The 26,166-nt window shown below is 39.4% G+C and overlaps 1 protein-coding gene across 1 annotated transcript in view; it reads right to left on the reverse strand.

The window, feature by feature from the left end:
• LOC140232339 (protein tweety homolog 1-A-like) overlaps window positions 1-26,166 on the reverse strand; it is a 118,472-nt gene that overhangs the window by 78,639 nt on the left and 13,667 nt on the right. The gene's annotated exons all lie outside the window — the stretch shown is intronic.

Raw genomic sequence — 26,166 nt, forward strand, 5'->3', positions numbered from 1 at the left:
ACTTCCTTTCACTCAGTCTGAGAAGATATGTGTATAAAAGAAACCCCAATGAAGGCAAAAAAAAAAAAAAAAGAAAATCCACCAACCCCCCCCCCCCAAAAAAAAAAAAATTCTACTCCCACCTCAAGAGAAGAAGTCCATCTACACTTGTGAAACATCAGTTGCACCAAATAATCTTGGCTGACCTTGCTGTCTACAACTTTTGAGCTACAATGTATTTTAGACAAATACCAAGATTTCAGAACCACTTTTTGTCGAAAATTCATGTTATGATCAACTTCGTGCCCTCCAGGGGCTAAAGGCAGATGCACTCACTACCACCATATACAATGTATCTTCACGAAAAATCACATTAAGATTCTAATTGCCTACTTATGAAGAGAACCTGACTGATGTTTTGTTTTGTTTTTCCCCTTTAATGTACGGTATACCAGAATGATTTGTGCCATGTGTTATGTCTATGGGAAATTACCGTACCTCAGCGGCAATGGGTACAAATTCTTATATACCATGTAGCCTCAATTTATTGCTGAAATCTGGTATTTCATTGAAAAATTTCACTGTGTGAGGAAGGCTAGCTGAAAACAACCTGCTAGGAGTTTTGAATGCCACAAAACAGTGTTTGTATACATTCTTCTGCATTCCTGTGAAATACTGTGTTTACGTCAAAAGGCGAATACACAAAAGAATGTCAACAGTGTGGGAAATTTACAGAGAAGTGACCTGCCTCTTTGTATGCCTATCGATTCTCATTCATGAATAGAAAGCAGATGTGGTTTATAACATTCCATCACAAAAGCTTGGCACACATGGGGAATTTCCAGGACTTGTCACAAAATGGAATTCAACTTCCATCTTGCAGCATCCACCCCAAGTCTTACAAAATGCAATGCATAGGTCTACTTCCATTATCATTGGTGAACCATCAACACAATAGCCACAAATTGAAGATGTCAGTTTGCCTCCTCATTATCCTACAGCACCGTTCTTTTTTAAAGAAATCTGTCCTTAGAATAAAATGCAAAAAAAAAACCCACACATTCATATTCATAGACTTTGAAAGAATTAGTTAATTTTCCTTACATCCACTAAAAACTGATGATGAGATGTTATCAGTTGATACATACATGTACTTTTAAAAGTGATTAATTTGATGAAATCTCTACACAACAACAAATGAAATTATTACTCATCTGTCTACAAATAAACCACACATTTGTGACGCATTATTGCCACTTTTTGTAGTAATCTTGAAGGAGATGTCGTCTGGTATGTCCCCCCCCCCCCCCACCTTCCCACCATCATATCTCCCAAATCAATGAGAGTCAGAAATAGCACATATTCACTGTGATATGTGGGAGAAGAACCCTGGATATGATTGAGCTATTTCAGGCAAATGCTGACTACCCTAGCACCTTATTTCTCCCACATGTTTAGAGCCTGTGAACCTTATGAGCTCACACTACAGCCCCCCGCCAGGAAATGAAAAGACATTTCAAGGAACAAGACTGTCTCTCCTGAATCTTTTCAGAAAGACTGTACATCCTTGACGGCAAACTTATTGGAACTTTAAAGCTGCACTTGCAGCGACTTAATGTTGGCGAATACCGGCATGTCACTCAGTTAACAAAGGTTTTACACATGCTGCACAAACATTATCCACTGTCACCTTCTCTCAATTCAGATTGTACAAAACTATTACCGAAAGTATCAAGCACAGCCGGGAAAACAAATTCAGCCTTGAATTCCATCACATCCACCGGCGGGGAAGGAAAGCAACTCGACAAATTTGCATGGATGTCAGATAGATTGGAGCATGTCGCTGCTCGTTAGGAGTCGCCATAAAAGTGCATTAGGGCTCGCCGGTATCATCGAATGTTAAGAGCAGTGCTGGCTGCAGACTGGCTGGTTTATGTAGGACAGTCCATGCATCGTTTCACAAACATACCTATTATCGTACCTGCCCGTGACATTTCAGTCGGTCGAGTACTCTCTCTATCCCTTTGTTACGCCGTCGCAGTGGCCTCACCGTTTGAGCTTGCAGAGAACTGCACTTTATTGGGTAGACAAATAACATCGAAGCTGCAATATAAATTCTGATCAGAGTATAACAAATTCATTTTGTTGTGTGTACCTTGTTGTGTGTGCAATAACATGTTTTCATTAAGGTATAGTTCTCTTTTTTTCCACTCATCAGGTATTTTTCGTCTACGTAAATTTAACATAATGGCCCTTTTGGAAGATTTTATGACAAAAGTACCCAAAGATGGCTTTAGGAGATTTTTGTGATTTTTCCCTTTCTCTCTTGCTCTTTTAATACTCATAATAATAGTAGGAGCAACAGTAGTAGTAGATGTAGCACATGTACACTCATATGTGTGCATGTAAGTATGATAGCATACGTATGTAAGTATGTATGCACATGTATGTATGTATGTATGTATGTATGTGTGTATTAATATTGTAGTAAGAAAGGGGGAAGCAATACTGTATACCCTGGCATTAATTGCAGCAATAGCAGTAGTAGTCCCGGTCTACTAAACAAGTGTAGGTTATAGTCTTAGATTTATAACAAAGAGACAGGGTGTCCATAATTAATAGAGGGTCTGCCCATTCCTGTATACATATGAATCTATGTGACACATAAAATGTACATGTATGGCGCATTCAAGTGCCAAAAGTGTGTAATACATGCATTCTTACAGGTAATACACAGATTTAAATCAGGGCAAGTTTGTTTATTGTTGTTGTTGTTTTCTTCTTCTTCTGTTTTTCTTCAATCTGCAAAGTCACTTGGGACCAGCTGCCAATAAAGATGTCGGACTGGACTAGCCAGACAGCTTGAACTCCGCTCTTCCCCCATCCTCCCAACACCAGATGCGGGAGCTAAACATCATCAGATGCCTTCCGCAGATGCTACATCGTCCACGGAAGCAGATGAGAATCGCACTCCACACTCCAGCCTCCGATGGTGATCGGAAATTCAGCGCAACCAGCGACGCACATCTTCATCTCCTCGGCTTCTGACTGACACTTTTGATTCTGAATCAAGATGTAATCAAATCTGTCATCGCTCCCATTTTTACAGATGTTTTCACGTCATGTGTAAATTTTTATTATCCTTGAGGATTTGGAAAGTTGTTCCTGCTAACAATCATTTCAATGCTTTGAATCCAGCTTGCATTCACTTTTTATTGCTATGTCAGGCAAACACGACTTTGGTCTGGCAGAGCAAATGATAGCGAGCTTTAGATCTGCGACGCCAATGCTCAAGACAACGCCTCCTTCCGTGTTGGACAATGGAAACAGCTGTCTCACGCATGTGCAGAACACCATTTTTAGCCCAATAGCATCGTCTCAGAATTCGCGTCGCAGATTTAAAGCTCACTAGTATCTCCGGTACACGTCCCGAACATACAGACACATTTTGACCCTTTGTGTGCTTTGAGTGCAGAACAGACAGACACACATTAGGCTGAGCCAAACTGGCAAAAGATCAAGAAGTTGAAGATCGAGAAGTTTCGCGGGAAGTTTGAAGTCACACTGGCAAAACTTTGAGATCTTGAAGATTGCAATCTTCAACTTCTCGATCTTTTGCCAGTCTGACCGCACCTTCTTAAGTGGAGGCACAGAGGATAAGACTCTTGATTTGTCTTTTAATCAGAGGTCCTCAGTTCAAATCTCATCATGTGCCTATAATATGTCCTACGACAAGATGCTTTTACCCATGGTGTCCCTTATGACCCAGGTGTAATAAATGGGTGCCTGGCACTCCTAGGGTAGGGTGCTACCCTGGATAAAGAAGGCCATTTTCATATATTAAGTTTAGACATTTCCAATATAGGTTGTTATCCCTTTTTTTAAATTTCCCACAAGAATACACAGAACATTTTATCTACTTGTTCTCTCTCTGTTTTTATGAGGGGGGGGGGGGGAGGAGAGATGAGGGAAAACACCTATTTCTTTTTCTGAATGATGAATTGTATAACTTTAGGGCTACCGTTATCCTTAAATTCATGAACCAAGAAAGGTCAAATGAAATTATTAAAGTCTGTGACATATGCCCCTTCTTAAACTTTTTTTTTTTTCAATTTTCCTATGAATCTGGAGGATATACAATTATGAGTGAATATCACTACCATCAAAAACCTGTCTCATGATTGAATTGCCCAATTTGAGAAAGACAGCAATTTTGTCATCTTTAGTACTTATCATGTCCTCGTATCTATCCCATAATTAAGAAACATAAGAGAAGCTTGGCACCAATCTTTCTTTTTCCACCAGAGGATTGACAAGAGGGTTCAACCAGCGGGCAAATGATTTCCTAAGCCAGCTGCGGAGTCTTGCTCTACAGCATGTATAGATGATTAACCAGGTGTTCGTTGCATTCCCCCCACCCCACACCACCCCACTCGTGACAGATTCACAAGACCCAAGTGCAGTTAAAGAAATCTGGCAGATACATCGCTTTCAACATGCGCCTGTCGTGTAAATTACTTTGACGCATCTCCTTGTGGTTGTATATTTGAAGAAAAGAAAGAAACAACCTCAAGAAAGTGCAGTTGCATTGGCATTCACTCTAGTAAAAAGAGAAATAATTATAATGGCTCCTAGGAAAGCTCTTCCTTACATGAACATCTTTAAACTGTTGAGGACAAGTCCCAAGTATACTCTGGGCAGGTGTCTATCGGAAGTGCGCATTGTAGCAAAATCAGCCCGTCCTCAGCAGGTTATCAAAGACAGCCTTAAAAAAATGTTTAGAAATCCAGGGAGACGGTTGTGAAATCTATGTCTTAAACGTAACTACATGTTAAACTAAGGTAAGCACGAAGTGTGATTGAAACAATGTTAGCAATAAAGAAAAACAAAACAAACAAAAACAGCCATGAGATTCCATGCATCAACATTATAGGTTGCCTTTAAACGAGGTACTTTCAAGATGAGAGTCCAACATGAAGGTGCTACATCTCAGAGAGAACTTGAGCTGGTGTGACCCCAGCACCTAAGAAATGAAGCGGCGCATCACTAAGTAGAAGCGGCAGCCAAAATTACGGGAGGCCCCCCATTTTTTGGACAGCGTAAAAGTGAGGCTGGAGAAGTAATTTGCCGGATGAGGGGATGATGCGGGCAGCCACTTTAGCGACCATCTTGTCTCTTTATTCACCAAGGATCCACGCTGATGAGCCCGGGTGTCTTGAGTAGCAATCATTGACCGGCTCTCAAGCAGTGATCCACGTGGGTTGGCGAATATAACGGAAAAACATGCTTCCCAGAAAATTGTTCTTGCCCCATGTAAATTACCCTACAAGTTGTAAGAGAAGGAAGGGGGAGGGGAGCAGAGCGGACCTTGTCTAATCATTGTTATGGTAGGGCTTACCTGGATATCACTACTAACCCTGATGTAATGACAAATTTTTTAGCTGAATATTTGCATTAATGGTCTCTGTTGGCTTTGTTTTTTCCATCGGAAATTTGGCTATAGTATTAAGTACACTTTCATATATCCCAAACTACAGCTTTATCTGTGGGAAAACAAGGCATCTCAAAGTATTCTTTCATATCATGATAAGCCACATTGCTAATGGCCTCAAGTTAATGAACATGAATTACCATTTTACAACATCTGGAAGCATTTATCACATCTATATGACATCTATGACGGCATAAGATAGCAGCAGGATTTTGTTGGAAGAAAACAGTATATCACACCAAAGGAAGCCCAACTTCCAAAGGACTCTGTTTCCTCATTCTCATTCTCTTCCAATTTCAGTCAGAAGCTACAATGCAGACTCTCATCTCAGGTTGCACTGTGAACACCGAACTGGAAGCAGGGAACAGCCAGAGATACGCATCTATGCAAATGAGGGCATGTCCTCCAGACATGTCAATCACAGCATAGTGTAGTATTGGTATAGTAGTAGTATTAGAAGTAGGGGGAGGGGGTGAGAAAGCTCACTGCTCTTGAGAGATGGAAATTGAGAACTTCAGACGGAGGAACACTCAATGGGGCTGAAGTATTCCTCTTGCTATACATGGAAACCTTTTATGGGTTTAGTATTAGCCCTTGGCCTGTTTGCAGAACTTGATGGGGCATCAGAAGGGTCTTGAACAAAATCAGGGGTATCACTCGCACCTTTACTGGCACAAGTAGGAAAAATGCTAGTTACTAAAATATGCTATAGGTACTAGTTTGAAGAATCTGAGACTTTGACCCCTTTTTTTCAGGAAAAAATCAACAAAAATAAAGCATGCTGTTGATTTAATAAAAGTGCTCAAGAAATTACTTTAAAAATGTTGAACAAGGCAGTTGGGGCATTTTTACATAATAGTTCAATAGCCTTTTCTGGTTCAACCTCACAACTGCACACTTCGTGAAAGGAGGGTATCATTTTTGGCCGAGCTCTTGAAGTTGGCATGGTGAGTTAGTGAAGATACAAACATTGTAATTTGGCACTTTTGGGGGCTCAGAAATATTGGGGCATCTTTCACTCATTCCCAAGATGATTTTTATGAAGAAAAAAAAAAATCACACACTCTTTGTAACTCATAGCAGAGACCCCAGTAGTGCTTTAAAAACAACAACAACAAAAGGTTTACTGCAAAGAAAAGAAAGCCTCTGTTTTATGTAGCTCTGCAAATCACTGAAACTAGATCTTCAAGTCTTATCTCTGCATCTCCATCTTAGCATCCATCCCCATCTTAGCATCCATCCTTTCAAACAAATAATAATAATAATAATAATGATAACAGATGGTTGGATCTGGAGCAGCATTGGAGTTGAAAGAACTCGTCTCCTCATAATAGCTCGGGGAAATAACAATAGCACTTATACATCGTGTATGCCAAACATCTGTTATGGGGGCCACCTTGTTAAAAGAATTGAATACATAACAATCGTTTGAGGTACGACTCTATCGAAAAGAAAAAATGGGTCAGCTATAGAAAGTCGTATGTACATTTCTTTGAGTAGGTTACCTGTACTATCTGTCTTTTCAATCATGGAATTGCCTCCTATCAGAATTTCGAGTTGGCTTTGTCGCAAGTCCAAGAGGAGAAAAACATTCACGAGGGGAAAGAAAAAAATGGTTGACAAAATACTGTTATATATCATATAAATCATGAATCAAAGGATAACAAAATGTATTGAATACATAACGAGAAAATTGGTTCAGATATAAAATGTTTAGGCTACATATGAATATTGCTTTTTGAAGTTATTTCTACAAGAAAATTGTGTGACTTGTGAGGACGTCGTTTAAAAAAGAATCTAGGGTGAAGACCGTGCTGCCCTTTCTGCAATAACCTGAACCATATACCGGTACACACCAGCTGAAGAGCAAGTATCTTTAATTGAGTACTATAACATTAATAGGTATATATTTATTTATTTTGATAAGTTTGCATAGCAATTTCTGAGAGGTCTTTGCTACAAGAGAAGAAATGCAAGCCTGTGTCATTTCATGTATCATGTTCCACACTTGCAATGTATAAGGTGGCAATTCTCATTTCTTCCCATTTACAAAGAAAAACAAAACTAAACTTGGCTCTATACTCATAGAACTCATGTATAATTCCTGTTGCAATCAGCAACCATGCAGTACGGCAGTCACTTTGCACTCATCATACAGCTACATGTGCAAATAGGAGTGTGCAACTGTGAAGGCAATTTTATGTTTCCCCACATACATTTCAGAGTTCATCTGACGACCAGTGCCATGTCCTTGTCCTGACACCTTCTTTTTAAGGAGGCCGTCACATATGCGCAATGCCCGTTGGAATTATACTTCATCTCTCCCCCGAATGAGGTGACAGGCGGATTATTATTGAATCCTTTACGCTTCGTTTATCGGCATGACACTGATAATGATTTGCAACGCGTGAATTGACGAGGATGATTCCCTCATTCTATCCCCCCCCCCCCCCAATCCCCACAAAATGGTAATCTCATTTCTGTATTGTAATCACCGGCTTGGGTCGATACTAGCATTTCGGTGATGCGGCACAGTGCATTAATACAGAGTCGGCGGTCTGTATGTGTATTAACATTCGTCGTCTATCAACTGGGATTAGAAGTAGTTGTTGCGCTGTCATCTGTAAATTGTTTCATCCAAAGATTCCGGCAATCAGACTGCTAATAGGATCAGCTCTGAGCCCTCTGCTTAATGATCTCTTGTCATTGGCAACCTGTCTTTACAAAATATTAGCAGCATTTGGACACGGTGGGACTGAAAAGGTCATTAAGTATTATCAATGTACATTGCAATCATTATTTCAAAGAAGATAATGACCCTTTACACAGTGGTATCACTTTCTACAACATGCTTTTGGAAGAAACAACATGTGCAAACACAACACTTTTCTTTTTTGTGGTAATAAAAACAGGTTTTACACAGCAGTGTATAGAGACTCTGACTTTTGGAGATGAAATCAGATAAAAGAGAACATTCTCTACATGAAAGCAATGAAACAATATAGAGTTCTTTTTTTTTTGATACAGTTCAAGCAGAATTTGCGCAAATGTTTAGACAGCTACGCCCATCTGATTGACAATTAAATCAACTTTATACATGGTGTCCTGTGATTCATGAGTATCTAAAAATTGTTGCCATGGTCACAAGCTGGTGAAGCTGCCTGCAGAGTTTTCCTTATTGTGCTTGGCACATGAAAGGTCAATGGTTTCTCTATATCTCAAAGGACAAGAATTCTTTGTGACTCGGCAAAATGCATGTATCAGTGACATCAGTCGTTACGTAGTTAAGAATGTCAAAACAGTCGAGTCCTCAAAGTTGGGTGGCCAAGAAGACTTCTCGTTAAGTGATGACAAGACAACACACTGGACGAAATACTGATATGCAAATCATCATGACTTGCCTATCAAATGTGTGCTTGTGTACATGTGGAAAGATGTATCCCATATCTTTGAAATTATTACCATCGGCCATTTCTGCATCCCACTTGTGAGCACGGTTTGACGACCTACAATGATTTATGATTTTGTTAGACAAACTCATTTTCATCCAATTAAATCATCCTACTTGAGAATAACAAAGGGCGGTGCTTTCAAGTGTGTCTTAATTGAGGATGTGGAAGATTCTCTATGATGAAATTGAATTTGATTGACAGTGAACTACCTATACATCTCAACAAACCAAAAGACTTTAACGTCTTCACTCCGCATTCTCTCACAGCGAGAGTGTCCAGGGTACACAAAAACAACACAGCGTCATGCAACCTAAATATACCGTACATAAACATGCGTGCACACACACATACACACATACACACACACACACATATGCGTATTGGATGAGACACACACACATACAGACAGACATGTCCTCTTCTAATTCTGGGCATCTGACTTGTCAACGCCTCCAAGCTGAGTCCCAGAGACTAGCGCAGCGATGAAAGACCGGTACAGCGAGAGGGTTGCTTACTCATTTTCCTGTGTGCCTCTGAAGCGGGGCTTGTGCCAAATTAAAACCCCTTCTCATTGATGCGGCCAACTGACCCATGACGGCAATAAATGGCAAAAACGAACGACAGCTTTGGGGGATAAATGAAGATGGGAAAGACAAGCTTTTGAAAAAAAAGAAAAAGAAAACAGAAGAGGGAGGATAGAGATGCTCAACTTACATCAGCTACACATTTCAAGTAGACCTCATAGAGGCTCTCTTGCTACTCTTAGGTACAAATTCTGAAAGGCAATCTTACTGCAGACTGCTATATTAAGCTCAATGCTGATATATATAAATATCTAATATCTCAAATGAATAGATTTTGAAAGTAACAACAAAAGTAAAGTTTCATTTTTTCAAGAAACTTGCCCACCTTGGGTAGTTAAACTAGAAAAAAAATGATTCTCAAATTTCCTCTTTCCATGGCAGAACATAGATTGGGCTTTCTGAGAATTTAAAGTATGAAATTAATATCATTATAAGGATGCCAAATGATACATGATTATAATGGGCTTTAGAATTTCTGGAATCTGATTGGTCAATTTTCATGCATTGATTTTTACTGATCCACACAGAGCCATGCATACTGTAAAATCCGCATGCATGGCTCAACCCTTGTACAGGTGTAAAGTGTTGTAGGTGTACTGGACACATTATAGGGAAAAAGGTTGAATTTCATGAATTTACCGGCAGATTTTATGAAACAAATGATGCACAGACAGGCCCATTTTGTGGATCAGTGAGCATTGGATGCTCTAATTTAACTTTGGAAACAGTCTAAAACCCACTTGCTGCACTCGTGGCTCTAAACAGTTCCAAAATTAAACTCCAATTCTTGTTGATCAACTCTGTCTTATGCATCATTTGTTTTATATAGATGATACCAAATGATCTTAGAATGGAGCCATCTCAAAGATTACCAATGATCTTTTTTTTCCAAGAAGATCTCTAAGCCGTCCGTAATCATATCAATTGATGCCTATGGGATACAAGTTTTCGTTACCATCCCCTGGAGAAAAATTTCCTTTCTAGGAAAAAATACAGGACATGAGCATCGAATAAAAAAAAAAGACAGTCTGAAATTTCAGACACTCTACGGACAGAAGATATATATCGTAGAAGGGGAATGTAATATTACTTACGATATTCTCTGTGAAACATATATCAATTCAATTCAATTCCATTCAAATATCAGCTGAAATAAACCACTGATGGAGCTACCTATCCAATAGGATAGCGTGGTTGATGACAAAACTGACATTTTAGCAGTTGTACTGCAACTTTCCTGGAATTTTGTCTGATTTTGTGCAGACTTTTCGCCAATCTGTCGAGGTAAGAATGATTGCCTTCGCTCGAACATGGATTTCTCATTTGAGATGGAATCCTCCATTAATGAGAGCCCATTTGGATAAATTGTCACCATCCAATTCAGGGTCATTCCACTGGGACTTGGCAATAATTGAAGGGGCTCTGCCAATCTCATTTCCAACTTTTTTTTTTTTTTTTGGTAAATAATTGACTGGTACCAAGAGTCGCATTCACACAAACAAAAAAGCGGGATAACGGTTGCCATCCAAATACCAAGACTTTTTTTTTTTTTTGCGCCTGTTCAGAACGACAGAAATACCCTGCTAATTGCCAATCACGCTAATTTGTAGACCAAACTGCGCATGCCCAAAATCTGTCAAAATGATGATCTTTGCCCTTGTGTTCGTGTGCTGTTCAATCATGCATGTTTTCAATGACGTGATAAAGAAAATCCCGTGACTTTTTGCTGTAGCATTAACACACTTCTATCGCATTATTTCTCGAATTATCATGTTAATTCCACAATAAGCGCAAGATTTCTTGGGATTTGGATTGCGATGCTGATCATGCTATTTAGCTATTTCACACAGGCAAAAATCTTGAGATATATGTCAGTAAATATTTCATTACGGAGCTAGTAGCTCCATGGTAGTACAATGTACATCTGGACCAGTTCACTATCACAATGAGCCAGTGAATTCTCTATGGACACCATGCTTTCAAAATATTTTGAAGTTTGCTGGTATTTCACAACAATCTTTGAAAAGACATGTCTCACACACATTACATGCTTTAAAGAGACTAGTTGAATTAACTGAACATTGATTTGCTTGTATTCAATCTTTTTGTAAATACAAAAAGCTTTCAGGAATTCAACACTAGCTGCATTCACATCAATTGCTAACAGTTTAGACCAACTACAAGTGAAGGTACTATTCCTATTTGAAAGCTCTTCAAATAAAAAACAAACAAACAAATTAATTAAACAGCAAAATATGCCAGAACAGTAGGCATCATGTACCTTCGATATAGACAACAACAAAAACAAGGCAGTAAACCAGTAAGAGAGAAGACAAGTTTTTAACATTTCCTTATAATCATAACTAGGGCACTCTCAGGGCATTTCCCTGCAATCTAGAGAAGGGGGGAGGGGCGGGACAGAAAACCTAACCTTCATGTGCTTGACGACCGATAGACCACTCATAACCACTACCTTCATGCGCAGAAATGTGTGTTCAGGCAGGCTGCCCATTGGTATTGAAATTCTAGTAACTTGAATGCTATGATGTATTTATACCCCAGGAATCATAAATCGGAGCATTACAACGGTTATAAAGGTGCCTGTACAGGCAACTCCCGATGTTGTAACAAAGTCCTTGGAACTGGCAGTTTTATTTCTTTATAAAGTTTGTTATTGCCAAAAAAAAATAAAGTATAAATAATTAAACAATAATTTGGGAAACTGAATTAGTACTTTCTTAGTACTAGTACAAGAATTTTATTATGACTAGCTTGCACTGTATCTTTGTTAGTGACAACACCTTTGTGAGGGCAATCAACTCTAATTAAATTTTTTCTTGATCAGCTGTTCTTTTGGTTGTTGTTGTTGTTTTTTTCTCGGGGGGGGGGGGGGGTGGCTCTTATATCAGTTCTGCCTCATGTGCTGTTTAGATATATGACAATCATTTTGAGAAAATATCAAAAGTATAACTTATTGCCACCATCAGCGTGATACTGCAGACTGAAAATATCACAAACATCATCATGATCCCAATGAATTACATTGTGGGTAAATCATACTGAAATTTATTCTTCTACTGCCCATATAATAGCGATTGCAATGTAGCTATGATAAAATAAACAAATTCAACGAAACATGGTGTAAGAATGATTGTCTATGAATGCACACCCCAGTACAAAAATTGCACAGTTGCCTCTTTTAACTTATGGGATACTGCATGCCACATGAAAACTACTCACTCTTTGCAACCCATACCACTACTACACATTTTTTCGTGTTGTGAGAAAACTGGGGGAGATTGCATTGATACATAATACATGGTCGGGAGAGTTCAAGGGTTTTTGTTCACATTCAAGGTCGCCTGCTTGCTTTTACATACACTCAGTCAAGCATACATGATATCTATACCATCACAGGTCCTTCGCTCTCTCTGCTTCCCAAACAGGCAATGTAAGCAGGGATAATTTGCATAGTTAACACAATAGTTTGCTTGGTAAGGCAAGGAAATGACCTTTCCAATGAAAAAAAGACAGTGAAAAAAGGTCGCAGGAGAAGCTTTTGTGAGCCGTATAGTAGATGTATCTTAGGCAATGGTGTGTTCTGTCAGTTCTGTTAGCCACTGAAGCAGAGACGTTGACTTGCATTCAATATTTGACGAAACTGAATTAAATACACACAATGATAGTCGCATGATATCACAGTCAAGATGAGTTACTTATTATTACAGGAAATGACAAGATTTTTCTCAAGGTTTGCCATAGCTCACTCTTTGTGTGTGTGTGTGTGTGTGTGTGTGTGTCGGTCTGTCCGTCTGTCTGTGTGTGTCTGTGTGTTTGCATGTGTTTTTGTGTGATGTTGATTTTAAAAATGCAAAACGTGCTGCCCGCACAACTGGGTTTAGATAAAACTCATAAAACATGGAGTGCATAATTGCGCAGTAAAAAAAAAAAATCTTGAATTATTGCATATGTATGCCTTTACAATCGGTTTACACCTACAGGTTCTTCATTCTTTGCTATCGAAACATAATATACAATCAGATATGATTTGCATAACAATAGGATAAGCAAAGGAAACGACCTTGTCATGATCAAAACAATATCAATAAGGAAGAGAAGAAAAAAAAAATACACTACAGCAAAGGCTATTGTAAACCCCACATCTGAGCGACCAGTGCGTTCATCAATTCTATCAGTCATTGGAACAGAAACTCCCTGACTTGCATGCAAGCTTCGGTGAAATTGAATTATGTCGATGAGTGAAACCAAAGTCAAGCTGAGTTATCTCTCTTTTTGCTCTTCACCGTCACTCAGTATTTGATTTTCCTCCTATGGTTTGCTTGATGCTAAATTGCACCATGTTGCCTGCAGGTACATACTTTGGTGAGTAAAGCAATGGTAAGACTCCACATAATACCCCTTTATAGGAAATTGTGGGTGCAAACGATAAGGGCGCTCCATAATTATGAAAAAAAAAAGAGGGATTACATGAACACGACTGGACTTTAACTTATCTGCATTACTCTCGTCAGAAGAGTTTGGCGAATTGTAATTCATCCTAAATATTTGAATCTACAGGGCCGAAGCCAACAACTTGCTATTTGAATTCAAAATGCACTATTGTATGTCAGCAGGTATTGAAGAAAGGGAACCTCAGTAACTACTGGTATCCTTTAACACCCTATATCCTTGAATGGTATGTTCACTATATGTTCTTATCATGTTGTAGATGAAGGATTTCTGTATAATAATGCTGACACATTCTCATCATTGTGATTCTGACAAACAATTCAAGATACTGGCTGGCAAATCTGCTACAAAAAAAAAACCCAAAACAAAACACAAGAAACACAGCATCTCTTGTCAACACATGTAGAAATACACATATAAGCCCTACATATAGATAGGATACATACACATATATACATAGGCCTATATTATATATTACAGGTTACAATACATGTAATTCTGCTTTCTCTAATTCAGGAAGTTGCATGGGACTTTAAAGATTGTCATTTACTGTATAAGTGTTTTACACTTTATACAGTATCATAGTACAGGGGCAGGCAGCATACTTTACACAAACGTGTCTAGGAGTCACACTGCGCAGTCCTAATGCACTAGTATACACACACACACACACACATGTGAGATCAAGTTGCCCAAGCTCAGAGATGTACGTCTTCTCACATGAAATATTCAGCATTCTCACCCTCCCCGCCAAGGGTGTGTATCAAACTGGGGAGCAATCTAAATTCCCAGGCACGTCTAGCGCTCACCTCCATTCTCATCTTGAAAAAGACCCTCAAAAAAGAAAAAAAAAAACCCAACATCTTATTTTCTCTCTTGCTCCCCCCCCCCCTTCCAGTCATTTTGTGTCCCCCCCCCCCCACCCCTCCCCATCACCTTCTATTCCTCCTGTTTTCTCGCCATTTTTTTTTCTACCCTCGTAGTAGATGATCGATTGAAGGGGTAGGGAAGGGGGAGGGCTAGCATGTATGATGTTTGACTTAAAACTGTCCATCACATTCCCTCTTGTACGTTTTTTTTTTTTTTTTTTTTTTGTGTGTGTGTGTGTGTGTGTTTATGGGGGTGTTTGTTTCTGCTGGTCTGTCTCTTTCTCAATTCTTTCTTCATATTTTCCTTCAAAAGGTGGATAGGATGTAGGCCCATTCTCAATCAGAAAGAAGGAGAAAGACATAAAGAATATATCTGCTGTATACATTATATACATTAGTATAGAGAGAGATTGAAAATATAAAGCAAGTTATATCTTTAGTCATAAGTTACTGTGTGTATGTATCAGAAGAGATTCTGATCTGGAAAAAAGAAAAGAAAAGAAAAGAAAACCAAGACAAACAGATGAACAATATGGTCATAACAACCAGATGAATCAGACAAAAAAAATACCTTGCAGCATACATTTGGGTTACAGTCAAGTGTTTGTTTGTGGGTAGGCCATGTGCTCAGCAATTTAATCCAAGCTATCTGAAATCCGTTCATACTTGCTTAATGCTGAAATTCATGCTTCCTACATGTAGATTACATGGACAAGCAAAATAATGTACACAAAGTTTTCTAGGCCTGGAACAGACTGGGTGTATGATGAAGATTTGGGCCATAGTGTGGATATATCTCTGTAGGCCCTACATTTCTCATGGCTACAATATGTATGGTAGAATGTGTCAGTGATTAGGCTTACACTATGCACAAACCATTCTAGAAGTACATGTAGTTTCTTTATAATGCCAACCCACACCTGCACACAAATGTGGTAATACTGGTATGACATCCACAGGGTACTAAAGGAGAGTATATCCTCACTGAGTTCTGCTTTTCCCCATTTTCCCAAATGTGAGCACTGGTGGCCAGAGCTTTACGTGATAAATATGCTGGCAGCCTGCGTTTTATTTACATCGTAGGCACAGAATTTATGTGAGCGGGACAGGGCAGACTATCCCACTTTTTATTAGGTCACTCCCTTTTCTACTACTTTCAGTGTCTTGGGAATATTGACCTTTGACCTTTAACGATCCTGGGATCTGCCAAGCAAGCAGAGGCCTCTTTTCTGAATGGTAGGTCTTCTTAAGGGCTTTTTACACTTGTAAATTTTTGCTTAGCCCCGGACTATCGGTGGGGCTAAGGGGGGGCCTTAGCCCCACCGATAGTACGGGACTATCCTTAGCCCACTTTCTGTTTACACTCGTTTTTGCCAAAGTGGGCTAGCCCCACCGATAGTACGGTACTATCTGGCCCTGCAAAATAGCAGGGGTTAGCACCGCAATTGCGGTGCTAGCACCGCAATTGCGGTGCCAAGCAAGTGAGTGTAAACAGAACGAAAAAATAATCCTGGGCTAAGCGACGGAGACGAAGTGCGACCCTCACTGACCAATCAGAAACGAGGTAATCAAGTGCTGCCGGTGCGTGCGTGTACGTGTACAGTACACAGCGTAATTATGAATATTCATGTGGTTTGGAAAGTCCGGGGCTAAGAAAGACGAGTGTAAAAAGGTCAGTTTTCTCCTTAGCCCCGGACAAGAGATAGTACGGGACTAATTGGCGAGTGTAAAAAGCTGAAAAAATTGGTACGGGACTAACGATAGTCCTGGGTCAGAGAAAGTCCGGGGTTAAGAAACACAAGTGTAAAAAGCCCTCAAAGGTCATAGCATTATAAAACTCTGAGGGCATTTTCGGTACAGAGATCGTGCTAGAGAAAAAATTGTGCCATAAAAACTTGTGTGAGAGGAGGGAGAAATATATATCATCCTGACCAGAACAACGTTTTGTATTGTCTCGTCCTGTCTTGTCTCATTGGTGAATTGGAGGATACAATGAACCAGAACACACAGCACAAATGCAACACAAGACTGTTACAAACATTATCATGTCAATGTATCCTTTTGACATACGCCGACAACGGACTGGTAATTCTCAAGAAGGCTTTAATAACGCGCTAGAAATAAGGGGGGAGGGGTGTTTCCATTTGTTATACAGGGGTGTATAATGAAATGCAAATTAATGAATCAAAGAGTCCGCACTCAATGGCTGCAAGGCTAACATTGAATTTATCTTACCTATATGGGATGGGGCGAGGAAGGCAGGAGAAGGAAAAATAGACTAAAAAATGTCCGAAATGAGAAAGACAAATGCATACCTGCAGTCTAAAGCAAAGAATCTTGACATTAGAGTCACACAACTATGGTTTGGCATTTCACAGGGAACACCCACTATCATTATTACATTATGTTCATAGGATTCCAAATATCTTAGATTTTTTTTTTTAAATACAGCTACTGGTACCTGCCGCTTGATGTCACTTCTTTAGCTAATAAAATGTGTATCCAGGCTGTGCATCTACAACAATCAACATTTTCTCTCAAATGGGATTATTATGGTTTACCATTATATTGTCATCACTTTGAAACTGTTAATACATGAGGGTAGATGAATTTTTCAAAATGTACAATAATCTCACATGATGAAATTTGTTACGATTTCCGAAATTATACCATTGTATTCTCAACAAATGCATGCTATCTAATAAAATCAACAATGCATTCACATCTGCATGCATACCACAATTAATTTTATAAAGGCTTAAGTTCTATTGTCTAGTACCATTTTATTAAAACACAAGTCCCTCCCCTTTTAGGGGAAAATTGAAAATACTGGGCTAGCTATGCCATCCCACACATTCCAAACAAAAAAGGCATCAACATATCCACTAAAGAAAAATTCCTTTTGTAGTCAAGTATTCTTCAGAAACAAAATTCAACAGTTGTCCACTCGAGTCTCAATTTTTACTCGTCAAAACTGTATTTAGCAAAATTCATCATTCTAATATGAAAAGGGGCAAGTGCACTTTTAGCGCAGTGAAATAATCGCATTAACCTTGAGGTGGCACAGAATTACAAAAGAGAACGGAGAGGGTAGTGATAGAACCATTACGTTTCACACTGGAAGGCCCCTAAAGGCCCTACTACGGTGGCCTGCTTTGTCGGCCTTCTGTGCAAGTATGGTGGGAATACACCATATGGTACATGTGGGACCACAGGAGCTGCACTATTTCTCCACATTAAGGCAGGGAGGGTGGTCCAAGTCTCACTGATTCTCACACTACTGTTGGGCCATTTCACATGGTAACTTTATTCTTGATCCCAGCTACACCAATTTTCATTGGATGTGAAAGACATACATTTGTAGACCTCGATATGAAAGGCGTCAATTGGCATTGGTGGGAGGGGCGACTTTCTTTTCATTGCTGTTAAAAGGAAATCTACTCTAAATATGCTGCATAATTATGTGGGTTAAACAAATACTAGTAGTTCTAACTCATCAGTGAAGTCTGAGGTAAACAGCACAATCCATTCAAATACTATGACCCTTTAAAGTTTTGGTCAAAACCATGTACTGTCATATCATATAAGGATAAGAAAAATTAAAAAATTAAAAATTGTGCTGTCACAGGTGGGGAACAATATTATAAACATTTTAGAACAATTCTCATCTAGCCATGACAGCTCATGGATATATCTGATACTTCAAAAACTCAAATTTTTGAAAGGATTGTCCTATTTTCCTTAACAAAGTATTCTTAAAAATAAGATTAAAACAAAGTATTCTTAAAAATAAGATTAAAACAAAGGGGCCTATTGTACATGTATCACAAAACACAATGTACACTAAATATTAATGCGCTACTGCATGAAGATAAATTTCAGACAACCGGTAACTTGGTATAGATTCATCAACTTTCCATACATATATCCATACTGATCGTCTAATTGTTTTGCTCTCCGCTTCAGAAATAGAATTGCATTTTCCAAAATGTATCCTGCCCTCATCAAACAAATGCTTTGATACACTGTTTGCCCTGCTACAAAGCCATCATATCTCGTGGAACCAACCCGCGGCTCACATCAACTCGCAGGACATAATGTATGCCCGTGCAGATGCATCAAAACATCAATTTCCTAATTCCCCATCACGGATGCACATTGTCAGTGGGGATTCTGCGGATTCTGAGAGATAATTGTTATTGTTGTGAGAGCAGGGCGGCAGCATTTTGAAATGCCAGTCCCGACGATCAATGCGTGTGCGACTGGTTTTCTGAATACATGATCAGATTACTGTCGCACTGCATGCCTGATAATACTTTTGTATCGTGTGTATGTATGCGGTGCAGAGCGTTGCGAGGCCCGATTTCAGTCTGAATCTTGACTCTGAATGCATGTTTTATGGACACATGAACTGGTGCCCTGGGAAAGCTGTAAGGATTTATTGTATTATATTTTTTATTCCCCATCTTCTTTTCTCTATTTTTCCCTTTGCAAAAATGAGCACCTCAGTTATGATGTATGTCACTTACCCAGCTACACAATACCTTTACACAATGTCAGAATACACAAAGTCTTTAGATGCAAAATGTATGAAAAATATGAAATACATTGTAAAAACAGAAATGCCATGGCACAAGAGATGATGTAAAAAAAGGAACAATAACAAACAAACATGAGTATGTTTCAGATCATGGACTTTGATCTCTGTCAATAGGGAATGGGGAAAAAAATGCAATGTATCTGCAGTGTACACAAACCATTAATGTCACTTGCGTTAAAAATTAAACTGCTCCATATTCTCTGGGTGTGGCCAAACACAAGCCATAATTCACATAGCATTTGCACAACCTGCATATCACTCCATAATAGTCCCATGTAATAGATATTTCCTCGTTATCCTTTTGTTGCAAGTATTTGTTGTAGATTTGTTGCAATGTTGTTATCCTTTTGTTGCAAGTATTTGTCGTAGAAATTAAAACTCTGAGCTACTGCAAAACTACTGCAAAAAAAAAAAAAAAAAAAAAAAAGTATTGAAGCAGCCCACCAGGCCACACAGAAGATGGAGTTCATGTGCATAATTGACTCTATGTCATTACAAAAGACCTCCAAAGAGACTCATAATAAATTAATAGCATGAGGTACACGTATATGTAATGTCTGTGTCCAGTAGCGAGTTCATAATTGGCATTGAGTCTATTAACCAGCTCAAGCATCGCAGAGCTAGCTTACCGCCTCTAGATTTCCTACCCAATGCACTTTACAAGCTAAATGACTGGCCACAATCCCATTAACTGAAGGTCAGCCCATATCAATTTTGATAATCATTAATATTCCCAGAGTGATCATGAAATTGAAATACTGTATATTCCATGCATGCAACATGCAATCAGTATGTGGTAGTTTGAAGCAATTCATATAACATAAAACAGTATAACAGCAACAACCAAAAAAAAAAAAAAAAAAAAAAAGAGAGAAAAAGATGGGAACGAGTCAATTCCAGGCTGGACATGACTGGAAAAGAAAATTCAAGAATTGGTTAAAAAAAAAAAGGACAAAATGCTAAGTTCAGGAATTTCAATCAACTGCTAATAGACTGGAATTAATTTTTGCACTTGGAGTCTCTGCAAAATCAAAGTGTTTTTGTTTTCATTGTGTCTTGTCAATTCTTTAATTTCATTGCTGTTTTATAGAAATCAAGAGGCAACATTGATATCTCACTTTCATGTAAACTTTTGAGAGATAATATCCATATAATATCATGCATTGTATGCAATGGATCTGCTCATGCAGCAATTACAGGGATCAAGACTTGCTATGTTATTGTTAGTCCAGCAATATGTCACAATAACATAAACATATCAGATTTCTATCTTCTCTTATAAAATATACATTACCTACTGTACAGAATCAAGCTGCATGGAAAAGATGTATGCTCTCACCCGCTGCCCCCATAGTTCAGGGCATGGTACAACACTGTTTGATGTTGAGGTCAATGGTAGTAGTAATAATCACCTAAGGGTATATATCCATTTAGCAGGGTCTGCTTTTTTATGGCCATTTGTTCCTTAGATCATATCTCTTTACTCAGGAACGATTTGTTTAACCCTCCATAAAATCCATTTAATTGCATCCTGGTACGTCTGGGGAGGAACAGATACATGCCACGACCTCTTTGAGGAAAAGTAGGACGGTGTATATATGCATTCTCTGCGGGGCTGCGTTTAGAAATTCAAGGGATTGCCCAAACCGCAACTTAACCGTCATTGACGAATGAAATGAAGGATGCCCATTGAATACCGCTATAGTTGCAGGAGATGAAATCTAGCACTTGAAAAAGAAAATTGTAAATTTGCACTTTACCACTGCACAACTGAATGGGCAGAGGCTAGACTGAATATAATGAAAAGGGTGTGTCTGGCCAAACGTACTACAGCTATTATATGAATTTACAAGGCCATTTTTTCCTCTCGCTTTTCAATCATTTAAAAAGAGATCAGATTGTGAGCTGCTGCACTGTGTTTGAGTTGAAATACAGATTAGATGTAATTCTGTATCTATATTGTGTAAATTTGCCCAATTTTCAATGTAGGCGATCATTCTAGCTTGAAGCTAAAGTTAAATTGGTTCCTTTATCAATCCCAAATTAGAATTTAATCACAGAGGATTTCTTTCACAAACATTGGATCTAATTTGATCACTTGTAAATGTTTTGTTCTTTGTTGTTGCTTGTGTTGTGTTGTTTGTTTGTTTGTTTGTTTTTGGTTTATGGGGGTGGGTACATGTATGGAGAGAAAGAGAGTTAAGGTTTCATGATACTGTCCCAAATTTGCTCTGAATTTCTTCAACTTATTGTACATATTGGGTCAATTCTTGTTGCAGCATTCTTTCTCAAACTGCTTCGGTTTCAAGCACCACTCTGATGTTGACTTTCATCCCGAGAAAGTTCTCACTCGACATGTCCGCACCGTTCAATTGACACGTTGCAAAACACAGCAGGCTGATGGACAGGCAGTTCAAGCTATCCAGTAAACAAACCAAAACAAGAAAATGGCCCACCGCAGTGAGAGGTTGTATGGCGGGTGGGGGGGGGGGGGGGGGGAGGTGCCCAACAGTTTACCAGGTCATTCTAGGACTTTCATGCTGTTTTTCAAGCAGGACTTGAGCCCAAATGTGTATAATCCAAATGTAACTATGAGTACTTGTATGGATAAACACTACTGTGTTGTATAAATCTGGGTTTGAAAAATGAAAATGGGGGTGCCATCACTTTGTACACAACTGATGGCATGGGAAAGATATTGGGGTAGATACTTTTACTGGCCTTTGTGCTTTTAGAATTGCCGTAGATGTCAATACAAATTGCAGTGTTTACATTTATACTCCACACAAATAGCGTATACCTTCTGGTTGAATTAACACAATCAACTCAATACAGTGGGGGAAAAAAGAACAGTAGACTTTGACAGCGTTAACGACCTGTTTATCTCTTGTTTGACCCATAACAATTCACTGAATGCAGACATGCTGGTTGCACGATACGACTATATAGCTGTACCTACTATTAAAGAACAGACATGTCACATGAACAGCAGACATGCAGCACTGCAATAAAAACAGATAAGTTGTACATGTCAGCAAATATCAGGACCAATTCTTGATGAAATGAACACTGTGTCTTATTTTGATTTGTTTCTTTTTAGTAAACATTGGCTCACACACAAGTCAGTCTCCAGTACCAGTACTATGACTGTAATGCCCTGTCATTCGGGTACTTCTCTGACTCTTTCATCATACGGCTTGGTATGATAACAGGACGTAATGCTGAAGAAGATTGACCACAGGAGTTACAATGGTAGTGATTTAATTGACCGATTCGGGTTCGTTGAGGGCAGCAGACATTTTATGGCACTGGGCGCAGCCATGAGCTCAAATTGCGGTGTCTCAGCCGACCCCCCCCTGCTCTCCCCCACCCCCCGGGCAACATATTTATCGCGCACTTGTAACAAACGTTCGCGCACTAAGCAAGCATTCGCGCACTAAGTACGAGACGCCCATTGGCTAAAGCAACCATGCATCAGTTTTTCATTCTGCGCGCGTGCTAATGTAGGGAGAGGGGTGGGGAGTGGGAAGGGGGGGTCGGCTGAGACACCGCGTAATGGCGCTGCCCATGCCAAAAATACACATAGCGCATCACAGAATCGGTCAATATCAAGTGCGAAAACTTGCAGTCCAATGTTTCATTTTTAAGTTCACTTGGAAAAAATAAGTGACTCTAAAATACTTAGGGCTACACATGGGTGACGTACTGTAGATAGGCCTACAGGTAGACAATACTACAATGTACATCTGCATACTTGTAAACTCTACTGCATTTGGAGGTAGACTACAGGGCTGCCAACTCTCACGCATCGAGCGTGAGACTCACGCATTTTGGTCCTTTCTCACTCTAAAACTTTATTTCATTTGCATGCATTTCTATTGATCTCACTCATTTTGACTCCTAAATTATAGCATTGGCCTATGGGAGTCTCACTCTCAACTAGTTTCCAGTGTTGGCAACCCTGAGACTACCGCTTTTGAGAGATTTCATTAGCATTCAAGCTAGTGCTGCTCACGTAGGCAGCCTGGATCATACCGCTTTCTCAAATGAAAATGGTGGCAAGTACGCATCTGCCAGTGCAGAGAGCTCTGGGTCAGCCATATTGGATGACCTCCGGTATCCAGAACAGAGACCCCGTCGTGAACTTTGCCCCAAATACAGTGTACACTGCACTACTCCACAGTTGTCTTCAAATGCGTACCTCTCAATCAGTCTTGGATTAATCTTGAAAGGCATTATTTACCATTTGCAGATGAAACAAAAACCCAGCTTTAGTGATTCAAAATAGTTCTAAAATCTAAAATGTGAGTTACTGATGTTAACCAGTATAATCAATGTTGAATATTATAAATATACAAAATGTGAACAAATGTTATAATAAAACTGCTTCTAGAACAAACCATCTACAGTTTTGGTTTATTGAGAAAAATAGTCATATCTTCTCATATTCTAGGCTTTATTGCAGAATTTTTATATGGTAGGATGTTTTGTGATACAACTGACCTAGGCCTATGCATAAAACGTGGTAACTCGAACACTTTTCAAATCACTGCTCCCAATGGTAAACAATCTTTAAATGGCATGTGAACTAGCATTGGTGGTGAGGCATCAGTTTATACCTTGAGACTAAAAACCTTACAAAATGATAGGCCTACATTTTCTTCTTTTTTTTTTGGGAGGGGGGGGGGGAGGGAGAAGGACAGAGCCTGAGGGGGGGTGGGGGAGAGATGGAGACTGGATAGCCAGGACGGGGGAGGAAAGGAAAGAAGAGGAAGGAAGATATATGATGATCCTAATTTATGCCCAGCCATGCTCTGTCTGCTTCCTTCGACGGTCTGAGGAAATTTTTGGTCTACAATTTCTACGAAGCCAAAGGTCCACTTGATTTTCTCATTAAAGGCTCTATATTGAAAGTTGTGCAATGGAGCATAGTCAAATACAATTTCCTTTCTAAAAATTTGGAATTTTTTATCCACAAGGTAATGGGTAATCATTGACAAACAGAGCAAAGCTACCTAGAAAGTCCTCACAGAAGTACCCTGCTCCACAGACAGAAGTGAGGGGGAAAAAAAAACTCATTTTCCCTCTAATTTTATGTTGAATCCTTGGTGAAAATGGTGAAATGTTTTATCTTTGCTTTAAAAAAGCATTAACAATATAATGATATTTGTATCGCTTAAGGCCTACACAGTATAATGACAATAGAATGATATTTGTATAATTTAAGGCCTACATTGTGCTATGTACAAAGTACACACTGTACATGCAGTATCTTTTCATACATTGTAGCAATCGTTGCAAAAATTCTGCTTTCATAGTCGGAATGGGGGCAATGAGGGCTTGAGAGAGAGAATCTAGGCCTATATACCAGAACAAGAGCAGAGAGAGCAGACCTCCATGGCGGGAAGACTGTGACCCCAGGAGTTTGGGGGGGGGGGGGGGGGGGGAGAGGCAATGACAGTCAGCCTTTTCAGTCTGCTATTCTACGCCACCCATCATCACCTCCTACAGCTTGACATTCTTTCCCCGGTGAGATGAACTCAGGCGGGGAGGAGGTCATCGGATTCCCCCAACATACCAGTCTATCTGCTCATCCCCTGGATGACTTCATCCTAAAGTAATCCAGACATCATTCATACTTTGGCCAGTCCCATCCCTCCTCTCTATTGTGAGTTTAGAGGTAGTATAGGGGTAGTAGTATAGGGCCCTACACGGTGTAGCACACGGAAATACCACAACATCACAGAGAAAACAGTTCTATCCAACCTCAACACATTTGACATAGTATACCAATGCAAATCACTAGAACCCAAGGTATGAATTTAGTATGTATCCATGGAAACAGAAAGATGTATTTAGATGTCATCTATGCAAATAATCCATGGTGGGGGAAAAAAAAAATTGTTCATTTCTACTCCCTTCTTCCCCTACGTACCTATGCAGAATGTGAAACTTCAGATGTGGAGTATGTGGTAGAACAAAATAACACATACCTTTTTATACCATCAGAAGTCTTTTGGGCACTTTCACCTACCAATCCCTGCCATTTATTTCTATTATTGTTCAACTTTGTTATCTGCTGATATCATTTGATGCACACTGACGATAGGCAGCATGAAAAATACACAAAAATGGAAGTGTAAATATGCTGGGGGGTCGCTACGGTTTGCTCATATAGCTGAGTGGACACATCCATAGGATGTGGCAGATGGTATCCATGACAACAGCAGGGAATATCAAGATGTCTCCTCATCTTAAAATGGATGCAGAGCATCCTCATATCAATCTGCATCATTTTGTTTCATTAATATTATAAACCTTTAAACATGCACCCTGCGTGTACATTCCAAGCATGGTCCGAATTAAAGGGTGCACTCGAGCGCTCTACTAAAGCGAACTGTACCATACCGTACCCGCACCAGAGGAGCGCTTGAATGCTCCTAAAGTATACCCTATCATACTGAACCGAGCCAAAAGTGGACCACTTCCCAATACCATGTGCTCCAAAAGAGTACCAAATGCATACCAAAAGTTCACATATGAAGAACGCGCGTAACTTGCACATGCGTCATAACGTAAAGAGTTTATATTTTGTTAAGGACATCTGCAAGAGTTTAAGGGTGCCTGGTGAATGACCCTCTTGCAACAAATGTGTGACCCCCTTTAAAAATAACTCATGAGGTCCGCTTTCTCAACAGAGCACTTGAACGCTCCAAATCTG

Source organism: Diadema setosum, chromosome 8, assembly GCF_964275005.1.
Source record: "Diadema setosum chromosome 8, eeDiaSeto1, whole genome shotgun sequence".
In the NCBI taxonomy this organism is placed as follows: domain Eukaryota; kingdom Metazoa; phylum Echinodermata; class Echinoidea; order Diadematoida; family Diadematidae; genus Diadema; species Diadema setosum.